Raw genomic sequence first — 15,959 nt, 5'->3', positions numbered from 1 at the left:
CCCAGAATGGAATTTTGCAGTGGTGAGCAAATCTTTCTAGTGATATGGTAAATGGATTTTAACATATAATGAGGCTAGCCAACTTGCCTTCAGATGGCTCCCTCGCGCGCAGCCCTTTATGGCCGTCTGATCTGGCCTTCGGCGTGTCTGAACCGTTGGATATTTGCCTTATGGTCAAATTATTTTCACCTCACGTTTGTTTTTCGTGTCCAATGACGAGTGGACTCGCCTCGAGCTCGCATTAGCTGGGTCAGCCCCGCGCTTGTGCGAGAGGTTTTTGCCCAATCCACACCTCACGCGCCGCATTGACCTGCTTGCCCAATCCCCGCGGCGGTTGGCTGGTTGACTCATCGCGCCAGCACGTCCTCGCCTCCTTAGTGCCATGAGAGGCGCCGCCTCTGCCTCTGGAAGAAGCGGCAGGGATTGGTGGAGCATCGAAAGTGGCCGGGGTCAACGGTTGAGGGAGGATCACCCACCAGAGCAGTAGGAGAAAGACCTTGAGGTGGTCCAGATTTGCCTCTACATCCTTTCTCTCTTTTCCTAGGTTTTGATCTCCTGTACATATTTTGGCCACCTAAGTTCTATCCGCTCTCTGTCAATTTCAGTGAAGCTGCATCATCCAACATAGCGAGATGAAGTACTCAGAAAAAATTGCAGCAAGTGCGATTGATACTCAGGGAATTGATCTGATTCTGAATCTTCCCTTCTTCCGGTACTTATTTCACACTCTCTCTGATTGGTCAATGTGCTATGCAAAGCTGTTTGATATATGGATTAAATTTGCTTTTGTACATGTCTGGATCGTACTTAATGTTATTCCCTTTTGAATTAGCAAGATTTAGACGATAATTCACAACAATGTCAATGTTAGGTTTGATTCACCACCAGTGCTCTTTAGATTACAAAGGGTTTTTAATTCAGCATTCAACTCCGCCTTTGTCAGTATAAAAAATTCATAAAGAGACTTGGTCTCTTCTTTATTATCTGGGTGCATTATGTACTATGCATGGCACTAACTGTGAGTATTTTTGCCAGTCAGTATGCATTGGTCTACTTTGGATCTTTTTTGTCTCACTTTATACTTGTTCTGCTATTTGTCGTGTATGCACATGATTTGGATTGATCTACTTAGAAGCATGAGTTTATGAAAATTAATATCTACTAGGATTGCTCTGCTCCTGTTGACATGCGATGGCAATTGTGACATGACAGAGTTGTCTGAAGTGGAATGGATTGTCGTCACCTTTGACTAAGCTGTCGAGCCCAAGAACTGTGGCAGACTGGTGGCCCAGCTGTTCAACTTCTCAACACCGTTTAATTTTGTCTTTGGCTGTCCTTGCGTCCACTCAGCAGAGAAGTATCTATACTGAATTTCTGCTCTAGATAACTTATACTCATATAATTTATCTCTAATACCCAGTCCAAAACATTAGTTTCAAAATGTAACTCTTTGCGGCCCTAATTCGACAGTACTTTGAGTGCTTCCTATAGGAACAGGAGTGAGCAAAGACGAAGTCACCTGAGATGGGAAAAACAGAAGTATATGTTAATAACCAGATTTTCAACTTTTGTTGACCTTTTATTTTAAGTATATGTTAATAACCAGATTTTCAACTTTTGTTGACCTTTTATTTTAACTGAATGATATGTTCTAGCATTTGAGCTACTAATCATAAATATTCAGTCAGCTATCCGTAAGACGCCACATGTTCTTAGCTGCTATATTTTATACCTGAAATTATTTTCTAAGTCCACATAACGAAGGCAAAAGTCATGAAAATTATGAAAGCCTTTTTGAAAAAATGAAAATCACAGAAAGGATCTTGGAAAAAAGAATTACTTGTGAACAATCATTTTGACTGATGAGTTGATCTCTGCCTAATGAATCCACTGAGATATTGGAGAGCTTTTCTGCTTCATGAGAAAGAGCCACAGATGGCCGACTAATACCCATTATAGCAGGATTTTGCATATGATGTGCATACACAAGGTGCCGCTGGGTGATACGGCAGTTCTCTGAACATAGAATACTAGATTAAAGCACTCACAGTATTTCTTCAGGCACTCAGATCTCTTGCAGTGGCACCCCTTTGTATGCTTACCCACAGGAGGGCCTTCTGCCAGTTTGCATGATAAAAATAGAAGTGATTGTTTGAAAATATACATTGTGCTCTACCTCGCCGTTCTGGGCTGCATGTGGAGGGATATTCCAAATTTTGGGCATAAAGGCCACAGGGTTTCTTTCAAGGCACTAGGCAAATCACGAATAGCTCGCCCCTTGTGCTATATTTATAGCAGGTTGTACCCGGCATATATTGTGAGATTTGATCTGGTAGAGACGAAGGACCGAGATAGTCTGGTCTTACCTACATATATGAGTCGTTATTGAGGACTGAGCATCGAGCGTGATTCCGTTTCCAGTCCATGTAGATTAGGCATTGGACGACTTAGCTAGAAACTTTATAGGTTTTTAGTTTATATATCAGTTATGTTGTCATGATTTGCTTTTTATGAACCTTGATAATACTATCCTGGATTTGTGACAACAGTCTACAGATTTTTCCCTTTATTCTTTATCATTGTGAAGAACAAATCTACAAAATTCAACCAGTTGTGAACTCATCAAGTACGAGATCTCTGTCTAATATCATTTCTGTAGGTCGAACCTGAAAGGATGCCAGCCGATTGCTTTTCCAAAACTGAAGTTTCATGTCTTGAAACTTTCCCCATTTTTCTTTTCAGAGGACAAAGGACATCCGGATTAGTTAGCTTCTTTTTACAGTTCCTATCCATTGAACTATATGCAGTTTTCAGCTAGACCTCATTTTATAGTGCCTATCCATTGAACTATATGCAGTGTCAACAAACATTGTGAGATGCGATGGCTGCAATGGTGGGGCCAAACAATCCTACGGCAGCAGTAGTCATCCCATGATAAATCTCTGTTAAGTGCTCCTTTCTCTTTACCTCTTTACTCCCGTGTATCTGATTTTGATGCCATAGTCTATGTTTTTAGCTAGACACCGTGCTTGCAGATTTCATAAAGAAGGGTAGATGAAGAAGCTATCAGAAGAATTTGTTGAACGGAACTTGCATTTTGATGTTATGAGTGTAGAAATATATTCTGCATTTTTAGGAAATTAGATAATAGGACCTGCTAAAGGAGAACTTGGGTCAAGCTATTTCTTTATTTGTTTGTGCAACCAACCTTATTTGGTTCTGATTGGAAGATAATACGACCGGCTGTACAAACTTCTATTGAGTAAAGCTCATTGTTAAGTTCAGATATAATTATGTGTCTCGAATTCTTGTTATTTTTCATTTCTTATGTGAAATAAATCATCAGTTGGCATACTTGGTTTCCCATATTGTTTTTGGTTATTGATTTAAAGTGACCTTTTCTGATTTTGCAAACCAGAGGGGTTGTTCCAATTATAAATGTATATTGCTACTTCTTTTGGCTGCTATAAAATGCTAAGCACAAATTGTTGCAATATTAGTTCTTAACTTCATGAGCAATGAATATAATATTTTACTGGAGACCATACTCACCGACGACACCGTACACAATACAATGTTGATTACAACGCCCTTTGTAGCGCCATCATTCAGTTTCTCCCGACCTTTAACCTGTGTGTAGAATGTGGAAACAATTGAGGATAGGGTGGCTATCCCTATATCACAAGTCTGACGGTGCATCAGGAATTGCCATGTAGTTGCATGTCTGTCAAGAGTTTAAGCATGTGAAAGTTGGGTTACCTCTATATTTGTAAGAGTTGGAACTTGGTACGGTTTTGCAAAATAAGATGATAGCTAGCATTTTCTGGATGACCCAATGCTTCTTTGGTGAAATTTGATCAGTCTTACATATACATTTGAAATATTATGTTGTATACCGTTCATCAGGCACTGGAATTTGCCGGACATCAGAGAAGCTATCGGCACTTTCGTCTGAGCTGCTGTCTGAACGTTCGTCAGAGCTACTATCAGCACTTCCATCGGAACCATTGGAATAACTACAAGGATTTATTTGCATCCGTATACATACCTAAATAGAAAGAATTATAGCACAGGATCTGCCATGCCTAAAAAAAGACGCCGGAGGAGTAAAAATTGGGATAGAAAGAGGGGAAATGCAAGATCCAGATAAATGAAAACTAAATCCATGCATGCAGAAAAATCCGAAATCAAAGGAAAGAAGAAATCTCACTTGAAATGCTTCTCTCGCCCAACTGAGGAACCAAGGAAGAAAATGGGATAAACAGGTTCGGTGGATGCAGTCCCTACCACTTCAATATTCTACTCCTGACGGGCCACACACATTGTTGTTCGTTGGTTAGGCCATGTAACATATGGGCGATTCGAATATCTATGCCTCCATACACACAACACAAAGAGGTTCTTTTTTCTTCGTGCACATGGAAAATAAGAGTTTGGCGCAAACACTGCTAAAAATACATCCATAGCTGGTCTATACATCATATACAAATGTCTTTTTAGCTTAGGTTTCTCATCATGATGACCATATTTTAAAACTAAAACAATACTTGCTTAGCTGGTCTGTACATGTTATACAAATATTTTCTTTTTCCAAACTCAGATTCCACAACATGATAAACATATTTTCAATATAGCATGGTTTGACACACGATCCTTGCAAAATGAAACTATTTTCATCAACAACATGGCTTTAGCGGGTCTCTGCGCCATTTGGCGCAATGGGTCAACTAGTTTTCATAAAGCTTAAATGACACCTTAGACTCACGGGGATGGAATTTAAATCCTTTGACAAATGATTCAGTGAGAGTGTGGTGTTAATCACACTTATCTAAAATGTAGGGACCGACACCGGCATTGTGAACATATTGCTCAAATTCCTCCTTAATGCCCACACGCACCATATAGTCATCGCAAGGCCATAAGCATGTTTTGGTGGTGGCATCTCGTATGGAACTTTCACTTGGTTCAACATAAGACCGATGAGCGGAGCTTTCACTAGTAGATGCCCCCGAGAATCTCCTACTCGAAGAACTCCTTCCGAATAGGTTCATCATGTTAGTGTACAATTTTTTGAAGAAAAAAAATTGGGTGACAAAAATTTATCAACAGAACTTTTCACAATTGATAGTAGCTAGTCATAGGGATACATAGAGGCCATAGCAAGCATTCAAACTACTTATAACTCTAAGAATTCAACATGCAAGCTCATCTACAGCAGCACCAAGAGTAGCGAATTATTCAAAATATAAACAAATAAAACAAAAACTAATTGGACAAACGGAGGAGTTACATACCAAGCAACAATCCCCCGAAATAGTTTCGGAAACGAAGCTTTGAGCAAAGAGATCAAAATTCGCGGGTTTGAGAGCAAGAAAGAGAGAGAGAGAGAGAGAGAGAGAGAGAGAGAGAGAGAGAGAGAGAGAGAGAGAGAGAGAGAGAGAGAGAGAGAGCAATGGGGATTTTTTTCTGGAGGTAGGTGATGATGTGGTGTGAAGAGATAAGTGAGGGGGCCCATGTGGGGACCACAACCCACCAGGGCGCGCTTGGGGGTCCTGGCGCGCCCATGTGGGTTGTGCCCACTTGGTGCACCTCCCTCTGATATTATTTGCACCAGAAATTCTTAAATATTCAGAAACAAATCGTATTAAATTTTCACAGCATTCTGAGAACTTTTTTTGGGTCATTTTTTATTCCACGGGAAATTCAGAAAACAGACAAAACATGGCATTTTATTTTATTTAACTAATAAAAATAGAAAACAAAAGGTAGGACAGAAGGTAGTGCTTACTAAATTCATACCTCTCAAAAATGATCCATTAATAAGGTTGATCAAGTTTTATTAACAACCACTTTCGATTAGCATGAAACCGAAGAACTTTCGTAACTCACTAAGTTACCTCAACGGGGATATGAATGTCCCCAACAATAAGCATTTCATATTTCCTTTTCGCAGTAGGTAGAGGTAGTTGGAAACTTCCAATAGTGATTGTCGGACATTTTTCAATAACATTAATACCATTCACATGGAATTGTTTCTTCGGAAAGTGCACCGTATGCTCATTACCAATGATATGAAAAGTGACCTTGGTTTTATTGCAATCAATAACAACCCCTGCAGTATTCAAGAAGGGTCTACCAAGGATAATAGACATGTTGTCGTCCTTGGGCATCTCAAGTTTAACAAAGTCAGTCAAAATAGTAACATTAGCAATAACAACGGGCACATCCTCACAGATACTGATAGGTATGGCAGTTGATTTGTTAGCCATTCGCAAAGATATTTCAGTAGGTGTGAGTTTATTCAAATCAAGTTTTTTTATATAAAGAGAAAGGCATAACACTAACACCAGCTCCTAAATCACATAAAGCAGTTTTCACATAATTCTTTTTGATGGAGCAAGATATAGTTGGTATTCCCGGATCTCCAAGTTTTTTAGGTACTCCATCTTTAAAAGTATAATTAGCAAGCATAGTTGATATTTCAGCTTCCGGTATTTTTCTTTTATTGGTGATGATGTCTTTCATATACTTTGCATAAGGAGGCATTTTAAGGATATCAGTCAACCGAGTACGCAAAAAGACTGGCCTCAACATTTCAGCAAAGCGTTCAAATTCTTCATCATCTTTCTTTTTAGTTGACTTAGTGAAAGTGAAACTAATCCCTAGGTGGTTTTGGTAATTCTTAACAACATATATCTCATTGAACTAATACTCTTTCAAGATGATCATTTCAGAAAGTTTAATGATTGGCATGGAATGGACTAGAGATGTGGACCCCTCAAAATGCTACGGAAACATATTGGCTCAAGCTAAAGACTCTACATTTTCATTTGAGTGATCCAAGATCACATTGAGTCCATAGGAAAAGCCAATACTATTAAAAGGGGATGAGGTGTTGCTTAATGGCTTGCTTGATCAAAATTCTTAGTGATATGCTCCGAAAGCCCTCAACCACTTTCTCATATCACATATGTCCCAAACCAAAAGTCAAACTCAGACCCACCAATTTGATCTATTCGGCGCCACCGAGTTCATTTGACATAGCCACAGCCAGGTACCCTAATTAGTTTGGTCTCACTGATAGGGATCTCGGTCTCACCGAGATGGGATTGCAAACTCTCTGTTTCCCTTTGTAACATTTCGGCGTCTTCTCTGGATCAAGGCAATACCCATCTCCTATGGGTTCCTCTAGTGGATCTACTCTTGGCTTGGATTTCTCCAAGGGTAGGGTTTTCTCTGATGAGGTTTTCAAATCTACTGGTCAAACAATCCATCCAATGGGAAGAAGGAGGGCTTTCACATTGATTGTGTCTTTTAGCCGTCATGCCTTCCGGTTGTCGGAAGATTCTATGGCGGCGGCATTGGAAGCTGCGATCGGTGGGTCGACAATTGATCTTCGGGTTGATCACGTAAAGGACAAGGTTTTTTATTTCCAAGTCTCTTGCAAGCAAGTTGGTTTTCTTATTACGGATCTTCGGTATTTTGCTTGCGATCTGTTCAAATGCTATTTTAATCTTTGGGGCAATGGAGGACCTAATTGGGTCAAGGAACACAAGATCTGGCGTAAAGAGTGTGATGCTGAATGGATTTTGATTAGTCCAACCAAGCGTAGATCATCTTTAGGATTATTGGTCATGCACAAGCCCCCAATTAGATCTTCTCTTAAGTCGACAAGCACTGTAAGGAAGAAACTATCTTTTGCCACGTTTGAACAGTACTCTGCTTGCAAAGGATACAGATATCCGGCATCACAAAACTGCATTGATACTATCATGGATGGGGGTTATGATCTTTCTGCTCATGAGCATGTTTTTATTCGGCAATCTCCCCCATTAGATTTGCATTGGATGGTGGTCGACCACGTGTTGTGTTTGGTACGGTCATCCCGTTTCCGGAGTTGCACTTACCGACTATGTCGCCGGCGCGTAATCCGGTCCCTGTGGATCCGATGCCCGTGATTTCTGGTAATCTTTCGGCACGATTTGCGGAGGCGGGAATATCTCCAGTTTAAAATGATAGCTTGGTTACTGGCCCGTCACTTTCGGAGGCCCATCTGAGTGCTAGCCCAGTGCTTCAGACTTGCCAAAATTCTGATGGGCCTATTACTTGTTCCATTTCTGTTGGGCCTGCTCGGAATAACCCAATTTCTGATGGGCAGGATACCCCTCTTAACCCGAGCCCAATGGCCTCCTCGCAAGAAATTCCCACATCACAAGAGGCAGCCCAGCAACTTGAAGCCATGGTCGATGACATGGTGGACCGCGTTTTAACTTGTACTGTTTGTTCCTAGAGGGGCCACCTGGCAGCTGCTTGCGGAATGCAAGCAGTCTATTCGGCTTGCACCCGCACGGGTCACTCAAGAAAAGACTATAATGATTTCGTGCGTTCCAATGGATTGGTTTGGAGGCCAATTTCTTTGCAACAAAACACGCGTATATCGGAATCCTCTGCCTGTCATGGGAAGGGAGCCGGAGCTATTGGGATAGCTTGCCCAGTCACATCGTCGCCGCCCACATTGCTCCAATCTCCTCCTCTTCCTTCCAAAGAAAACCCCAACTCATATCCTCTACCATCGCCCATGGCGAATTTCGAGTTCGACCCGCATCACTTTGTGCCGAATGGTCACCACATAATCGATGGTGGTGACCGACGTCTTTCGCGCACCTTCTTCATGCCAGCAGCTCGCCCTCCCCGCCGCCATGAAGATTACATGGTCGCAGAGGTCATGCCCGCTCCGGAGGGTCTGCTTGGGCCAGTGCAGGAGGAGATCGTTCAGTTTCTTCAGAACAGATGTATTCTGGTTCGCTCTGCTCAACCGTGGTTCCATGGGGTTGGTCTATTCCAAGTTAGGGATCCTACTGCCAGATACACCTTGATTCAGCATGCTTTGTTTCCTCTGGGCAACGATCGTTTCGTTCGATTCATGAAGCATGATGAGGGAGAAAACTTTAAGGGGACTCATGGTTTTTGTAAAGGTTGGCTAATGTTCATTGGGATTCCGCTAGATTACCGCACGTCGGAGTTTATCTCGCAAGTGGTAGGCACTTTTGGAAAATTTCATTCTTGGGATAGTGAAGATCCATATCTGGTTCGCACTCTGGTTGGGGCTAGTTTTCCAGATACAACTCTGGTGCCGCGTGATGTGGTTTTTGGAGATTATGCTGAATGGGGGGAGCTCAGGTTTCTTGGACTGCTGCAAGTTATGTTCTAGGAGCGAATTTTGCTGACCAGATGCCAAATGATGAGGATCCAATGCCTCTCGATGGAAATCCTCACCCTATGCCTAGACATTTGATACCTGATAATCTGCCCTTTTTACTCCCTCCATATCGGATGCTGGGGTGGAATGATGCACCTTTGGCCCCTCCACCGCCACCAGAAAACATTGTGGCTGCTCGTTGGGGAAATGCTCATTGGGGCGATAATGATGAGCAACTTGATCAGCCCCCACAGCCTGTAGCGCCCAAGCACGACCATATTTCAATCGTTATTGATCAGCAAGAGGGATCTGTGTCTGTGGAGCAGAAAATGCAAGTTCAGAATGAACATCAATAGCAACACCAGCCTATGATTGAGCAACAGTTACAGGTTCATGAGCAGCAGGTCCAAGTTGAACATAATGAGGTTCTGGAAAATCCATTGGCGATTGTTCCCTGATGACCCACAAGTATAGGGGATCTATCGTAGTCCTTTCGATAAGTAAGAGTGTCGAACCCAACGAGGAGCAGAAGGAAATGATAAGCGGTTTTCAGCAAGGTATCCTCTGCAAGTACAGAAATAAGTGGTAACAGATAGTTTTGTGATAAGATAAATTGTAACGAGCAACAAGTAACAAAGGTAAATAAAGTGCAGCAAGGTGGCCCAATCCTTTTTGTAGCAAAGGACAAGCCGGAACTGATAGAGGCAAAGGTGTCCCGATGTTTCGATGAGATGGTGGCTATCATTTCTGTGGGAGTCGACCTTGACGACCCGACTACGAACGTGCGAGACGTCGCGCCTTAGCAATCGCTAAACCAACTTCCGAGGGGTTATTCACCACGTCGGAGCACGATCAACCTGACCACGAGGGTCTGTTTCCTGCAAGCAAATGAAGAACAAGCAAGAAACTGAGATTGCAACCTGGATATTGTGAATATAAGATGAAAGCTTTATTGATCAAGGTGGGGTTCTGTGACGTCTTGGTCTGGTCGTTGGACACAAACGAAGTATGAGAAGTTGCAGCTATGGCGAACTTTTAAACTAAACAAAACCCAAAGTCTAAACGATGCCCTAAGGGCTGTATATATGGAGGAGAGAGGGGGAATTTCGTGGCCCTTGGTGGAGGGGTCCGAAACCAACCCTAACTCTTGTTTCCCCACACATACGGACTCTAAAAACAACCTATACTTAAGTACTTTGAAAATACATGGGCCTGGCCCAATAATAAGGTGACGCAGCACCTAGAATAGCCTCTGGACGAAATTTATGAGGTGACATCTTGTATATTTCGTCCCATGCTTCATGCACTCATTATGGTGGCTTCAGAGTGTTGGAATCATCACTTGTAACTCCGTTCTTGTTCCCCTTGCGCATGCCATCATCTCCATGCTTGAACTTGCTCCAAGGTTCATCTTTCTTGTCCAAGCTAGGCCCTTCATTTGTAAGCAAAACAAATGTATCCAATTTAGGCAGCATCATATTCTCATGAACATTAGAATCGTTACCAAGAAACGAAAGTACCTGATAATTCAATTGGCGTGCGCGAGCTCTAGTAATTGGTCCAATATGTATAGCAGCAGGGGCTGTGGGTGTAACAATGGTATTGATGTCCTCATCATCCTCCCCTTCTTGAAATGAAGTCATCCTCGATGAAAGTTCATCGTCCTCACCCAAATAAGGCTTCAAATCTGCAATGTTAAAAGTGGGACTAACCCCAAAATTTGCAGGCAGCTCAAGTTTATATGCATTATCATTTATTTTCTCTAACACCTTAAAAGGACCATCAGCATGTGGCATGAGCTTTGATTTGCGCAAATTAGGAAATCTATCCTTACGCAAATGTAACCAAACAAGATCTCCAGGTGCAAACACAACATGTTTTCTACCCTTATCTCCAACAAGTTTATATTTAGCATTCATACGCTCAATGTTTTCCTTAGTTAACTCATGCATTTTTAAAATCAATTCAACACGTTCTTTAGCATCAAAATTAACCTTCTCCGAAGATGGAAGAGGCAACAAATCAATAGGTGCACGAGGTAGGAAACCATACACAATTTCAACAGGGCACATCTTAGTAGTAGAATGCAATGAACGATTATAAGCAAATTCAGTATGAGGCAAGCATTCTTCCCACATTTTCTTGTTATTCTTCAAAACAGCCCTAAGCATAGTAGACAATGTTCTATTGACTACTTCAGTTTGTCCATCAGTTTGGGGTGACAAGTAGCACTAAAAAGCAGTTTAGTCCCCAACTTAGCCCATAAACATCTCCAAAAGTGGCTAAGAAATTTAGCATCATGATCTGAAACAATAGTATTTGGCACACCATGCAAGCGAATAATTTCACGAAAGAACAAATCAGCAACATTAACAGCATCATCGCTTTTATGACATGGTATAAAGTGTGCCATTTTCGAGAACCTATCCACGACAACAAATATGCTATCCCTCCCCTTCTTTGTTCGAGGTAAACCTAAAACAAAGTCCATAGATATATCCTCCCAAGGAACACTAGGTACAGGAAAAGGCATATATAAACCATGATGATTGAGTCGTGACTTAGCTTTTTGACATGTAGTGCAGCGAGCAACAAAACGCTCAACATCCCATCTCATCTTTGGACAAAATAAATGTGTAGCAAGTACGTCCTCCGTATTCTTCACGCCAAAGTGTCCCATTAGTCCTCCTCCATGCGCCTCCTGCAACAACAAAAGACGAACGGAGCTAGCTGGAATGCATAGCTTGTTAGCACGAAACACAAATCCATCGTTAAGAACAAACTTGTTCCAAGTTCTCCCTTCCTTACAATTCTGCAATACATCTTTAAATTCAGCATCATGCACATATTGATCTTTGATGGTCTCCAAACCAAATATTTTAAAGTCAAGTTGTGAAAGCATAGTATAACAACGAGACAATGCATCAGCAATAACATTTTCTTTACCCTTCTTGTGTTTAATGACATAAGGGAAAGTCTCAATGAATTCAACCCATTTAGCATGTCTACGGTTCAGTTTTGCTTGACTTTTAATGTGTTTCAAAGATTCATGAACATAATGTATAACAAATTCCTTTGGCCATAAATAATGTTGCCATGTTTCTAAGGTCCGAACAAGAGCATATAATTCTTTATCATAAGTAGAATAGTTCAGACTAGGCCCACTCAATTTTTCAGAAAAGTATGCAACAGGTTTGCCATCTTGTAATAACACACCTCCTAATCCAATTCCACTAGCATCACATTCAAGCTCAAAAGTCTTATTGAAATCAGGAAGTTGGAGTAAAGGAGCATGTGTCAACTTATCTTTCAATACCGTGAAGGCTTCTTCCTGTGCGGTACCCCAAACAAAAGGCACATCCTTCTTTGTAAGCTCGTTGAGAGGTGCAGCAATGGTGCTGAAATCTCTCACAAAACGCCTATAGAAACCAGTGAGGCCAAGGAAACTCCTTACTTGTGTGACCGTTTTGGGCTGCGGCCAACTCTCAATAGCTTCAATCTTGGCTTTATCAACTTCAATTCCTTGTGGAGTAACACCATAGCCAAGAAAAGATACTTGGTCGGTGCAAAAGGTGCACTTTCCAAGGTTACCAAACAAACGTGCATCACATAGAGCAATAAAAACAACACCTAAATGTTCCAAATCTTCCTCCAAAGATTTGCTATAAATCAATATCTCATCGAATTAAACTACCACAAATCATCCAATGAAAGCACGTAAAACCTCGCTCATTAATCTCATGAAAGTACTAGGTGCATTAGTTAACCCAAAAGGCATGACTAACCACTCGTATAATCCAAACTTAGTTTTAAATGATGTTTTCCATTCATCTCCCAATTTCATACGAATTTGATGGTATCCACTATGCAAATCAACTTTGGAGATATTGTAGAGCCACTCAATTCATCAAGCATGTCGTCTAGCCTAGGAATAGGATGACGATAACAAATAGTAATATTATTAATGCCTCTACAATCAACACACATATGCGACGTCCCATCCTTTTTCGGCACTAAAATGATAGGAACAGCACAAGGACTAAGGGATTCACGTATATAACCTTTGTCGAGCAGTTCTTGTACTTGACGCATAATCTCCTTCGTCTCCTCTAGATTGGTACGGTATGGTGCACGGTTGGGTAATGATGCACCGGGAATTAAGCCAATTTAATGCTCAATCCCTCAAATAGGTGGTAATCCCGGTGGCACGTCTTGTGGAAAGACGTCAGCGAACTCCTGCAAAATGTTAGTGACAGCAGGAGGCAAAGAGGAAGGCATGTCCTCGAATGAAAATAATGCCTCCTTGCACACAAAAGCATAGCAAACAAATTTGCTAAAATCTAAATCATCAATATCAGATTTGGTGGCAAGTAAACATGCACTTTTCAATTTAATTTCAGAAGCAACACTAGATGGTTTATTATTAGGCTGCATCTGTTGCTCAAATTCTTTTGCCACAATCTGATTTTCACTTTTATTTTTCTCCTGTTTTGCTTTATTAGCTCTATTAATATCATCTTTCAAAATGGAATCAGGAGTCATAGGAAGCAAAGTAATATTTTTATCCTTATGAACAAGAGTATACTGATTGTTTCTACCATGGTGTACAGAATTTTTATCAAATTAGCATGGTCTACCAAGTAATAAGGAACATGCTTGCATAGGTACCACATCACAATCAACATAATCAGCATATGTAGAGATACTAAAATGCACACGAACAGTACGTGTTACCTTAACCTTGCTGCTGTTGTTGAACCATTGGATGTAGTAAGGATGTGGATGTGGTCTTGTGGTGAGAGATAGCTTCTCCACCATGTCCATGCTAGCCAAGTTATTGCAGCTCCCTCCATCTATGATGATGCGAATAGAATGTTCCTTCACAATGGTATTGATGTCCTCATCAGGAACAAACTCTTATAATAGGAAAAGCGCTCCCGAGGACACATGGGAATATCGTCAAGCTAGTTTTCATCACGTTCATATGATTTGCGTTCGATACTTTGATAATTTGATATGTGGGTGGACCGGTGCTTGGGTGCTGTTCTTACTTGAACAAGCATCCCACTTATGATTAACCTCTATTGCAAGCATCCGCAACTACAACAAAAGTATTAAGGTAAACCTAACCATAGCATGAAACATATGGATCCAAATCAGCCCCTTACGAAGCAACACATAAACTAGGGTTTAAGCTTCTGTCACTCTAGCAAACCATCATCTACTTATTACTTCCCAATGCCTTCCTCTAGGCCCAAATAATGGTGAAGTGTTATGTAGTCGACGTTCACATAACACCACTAGAGGCTAGACAACATACATCTTATCAAAATATCAAACGAATACCAAATTCACATGACTACTAATAGCAAGACTTCTCCCTTGTCCTCAGGACCAAACGTAATTACTCACAAAGCATATTCATGTTCATAATCAGAGGGGTAATAATATGCATATAAGATCTGAACATACGATCTTCCACCAAATAAACCAACTAGCATAAACTACAAGGAGTAATCAACACTACTAGCAACCTACTAGTACCAATCCCGGACTTTGAGACAAGAATTGGATACAAGAGATGAACTAGGGTTTGGAGATGAGATGGTGCTGGTGAAGATGTTGATGGAGATTGCCCTCTCCCGATGAGAGGAGCGTTGGTGATGACGATGGTGATGATTTCCCCCTCCGGGAGGGAAGTATCCCCAGCAGAACAGCTCTGCCGGAGCTCTAGATTGGATCTGCCAAGGTTCCGCCTCGTGGCGGCGGAGTCTCGTCCCGAAAGGTTCCTTTCTATTTTTTTCTCATTGAAAGACTTCATATAGGAGAAGATGGACGTCGGAGAGCCACCAGGGGGCCCACGAGGTAGGGGCGCGCCTTAGGGGGGGGCGCCCCCCACCCTCGTGAGCAGGGTGTGGGCCCCCTGGCCTTCATCTTTATCGAGGATTTTTCTTTATTTATTTTAAGACGTTGCGTGGAGTTTCAGGAATTTTGGAGTTGCGCATAATAGGTCTATAATATTTTCTCCTTTTCCAGCCTAGAATCCAGCTGCTAGCATTCTCCATCCTTATGTAAACCTTGTAAAATAAGAGAGAATAGTCATAAGTATTGTGACATAAAGTGAAATAACAGTCCATAATGCAATAAATATCGATATAAAAGCATGATGCAAAATGGACGTATCAACTCCCCCAGGCTTAGACCTCGCTTGTCCTCAAGTGAAAAGCCGATAACAATAAATATGTCCTCATGTTTAGAGGTAGAGGCGTCGATAAAAATAAAATACGTACATGAAGGCATCATGATTATTCTCATAACAACAACATATATAGGTTTTGTCATATGATTACTTATGTTCAAGTGATGATCTATTCACAATGCAAAAGTATAAATCATAAACCTTATTGGGCTCCGACAAACTATAATCTCAGTCATTGAAGCAATTGAAATTTATCATAACATCGGAAAGAGTCTATGTCAGAGCTAAAAAACAAGTCCACATACTCAACTATCATTTAATCCTCCATAATTGCTAACACTCACGCAATACTTGTGGTTACGGAGTTTTAATCGGACATAGAGAAAGATAGGGGCTTATAGTTTTGCCCCACAACCTTTTACCTCAAGGGTAATGTCAACAATAATGGTTCATGCTCCCCTACATCCAATTATATATATATATATATATATATATATATATATATATATATATATATATATATATATATATATATATATATATATATATATATATATATAT

General features: G+C 41.0%; 1 long non-coding RNA gene across 1 annotated transcript; it reads left to right on the top strand.

The window, feature by feature from the left end:
• Positions 1–252: 252 nt before the first annotated feature.
• LOC119302300 lies at positions 253–2,161 on the top strand. The gene is made up of 2 exons (XR_005147448.1): positions 253–502; positions 606–2,161. It is a non-coding gene; the product is annotated as an uncharacterized LOC119302300 (long non-coding RNA).
• Positions 2,162–15,959: the final 13,798 nt, after the last annotated feature.

The sequence above is a fragment of the Triticum dicoccoides genome, chromosome 5A (assembly GCF_002162155.2).
Source record: "Triticum dicoccoides isolate Atlit2015 ecotype Zavitan chromosome 5A, WEW_v2.0, whole genome shotgun sequence".
In the NCBI taxonomy this organism is placed as follows: Eukaryota; Viridiplantae; Streptophyta; class Magnoliopsida; order Poales; family Poaceae; genus Triticum; species Triticum dicoccoides.
This window is presented reverse-complemented; position numbering and strand designations above follow the sequence as displayed.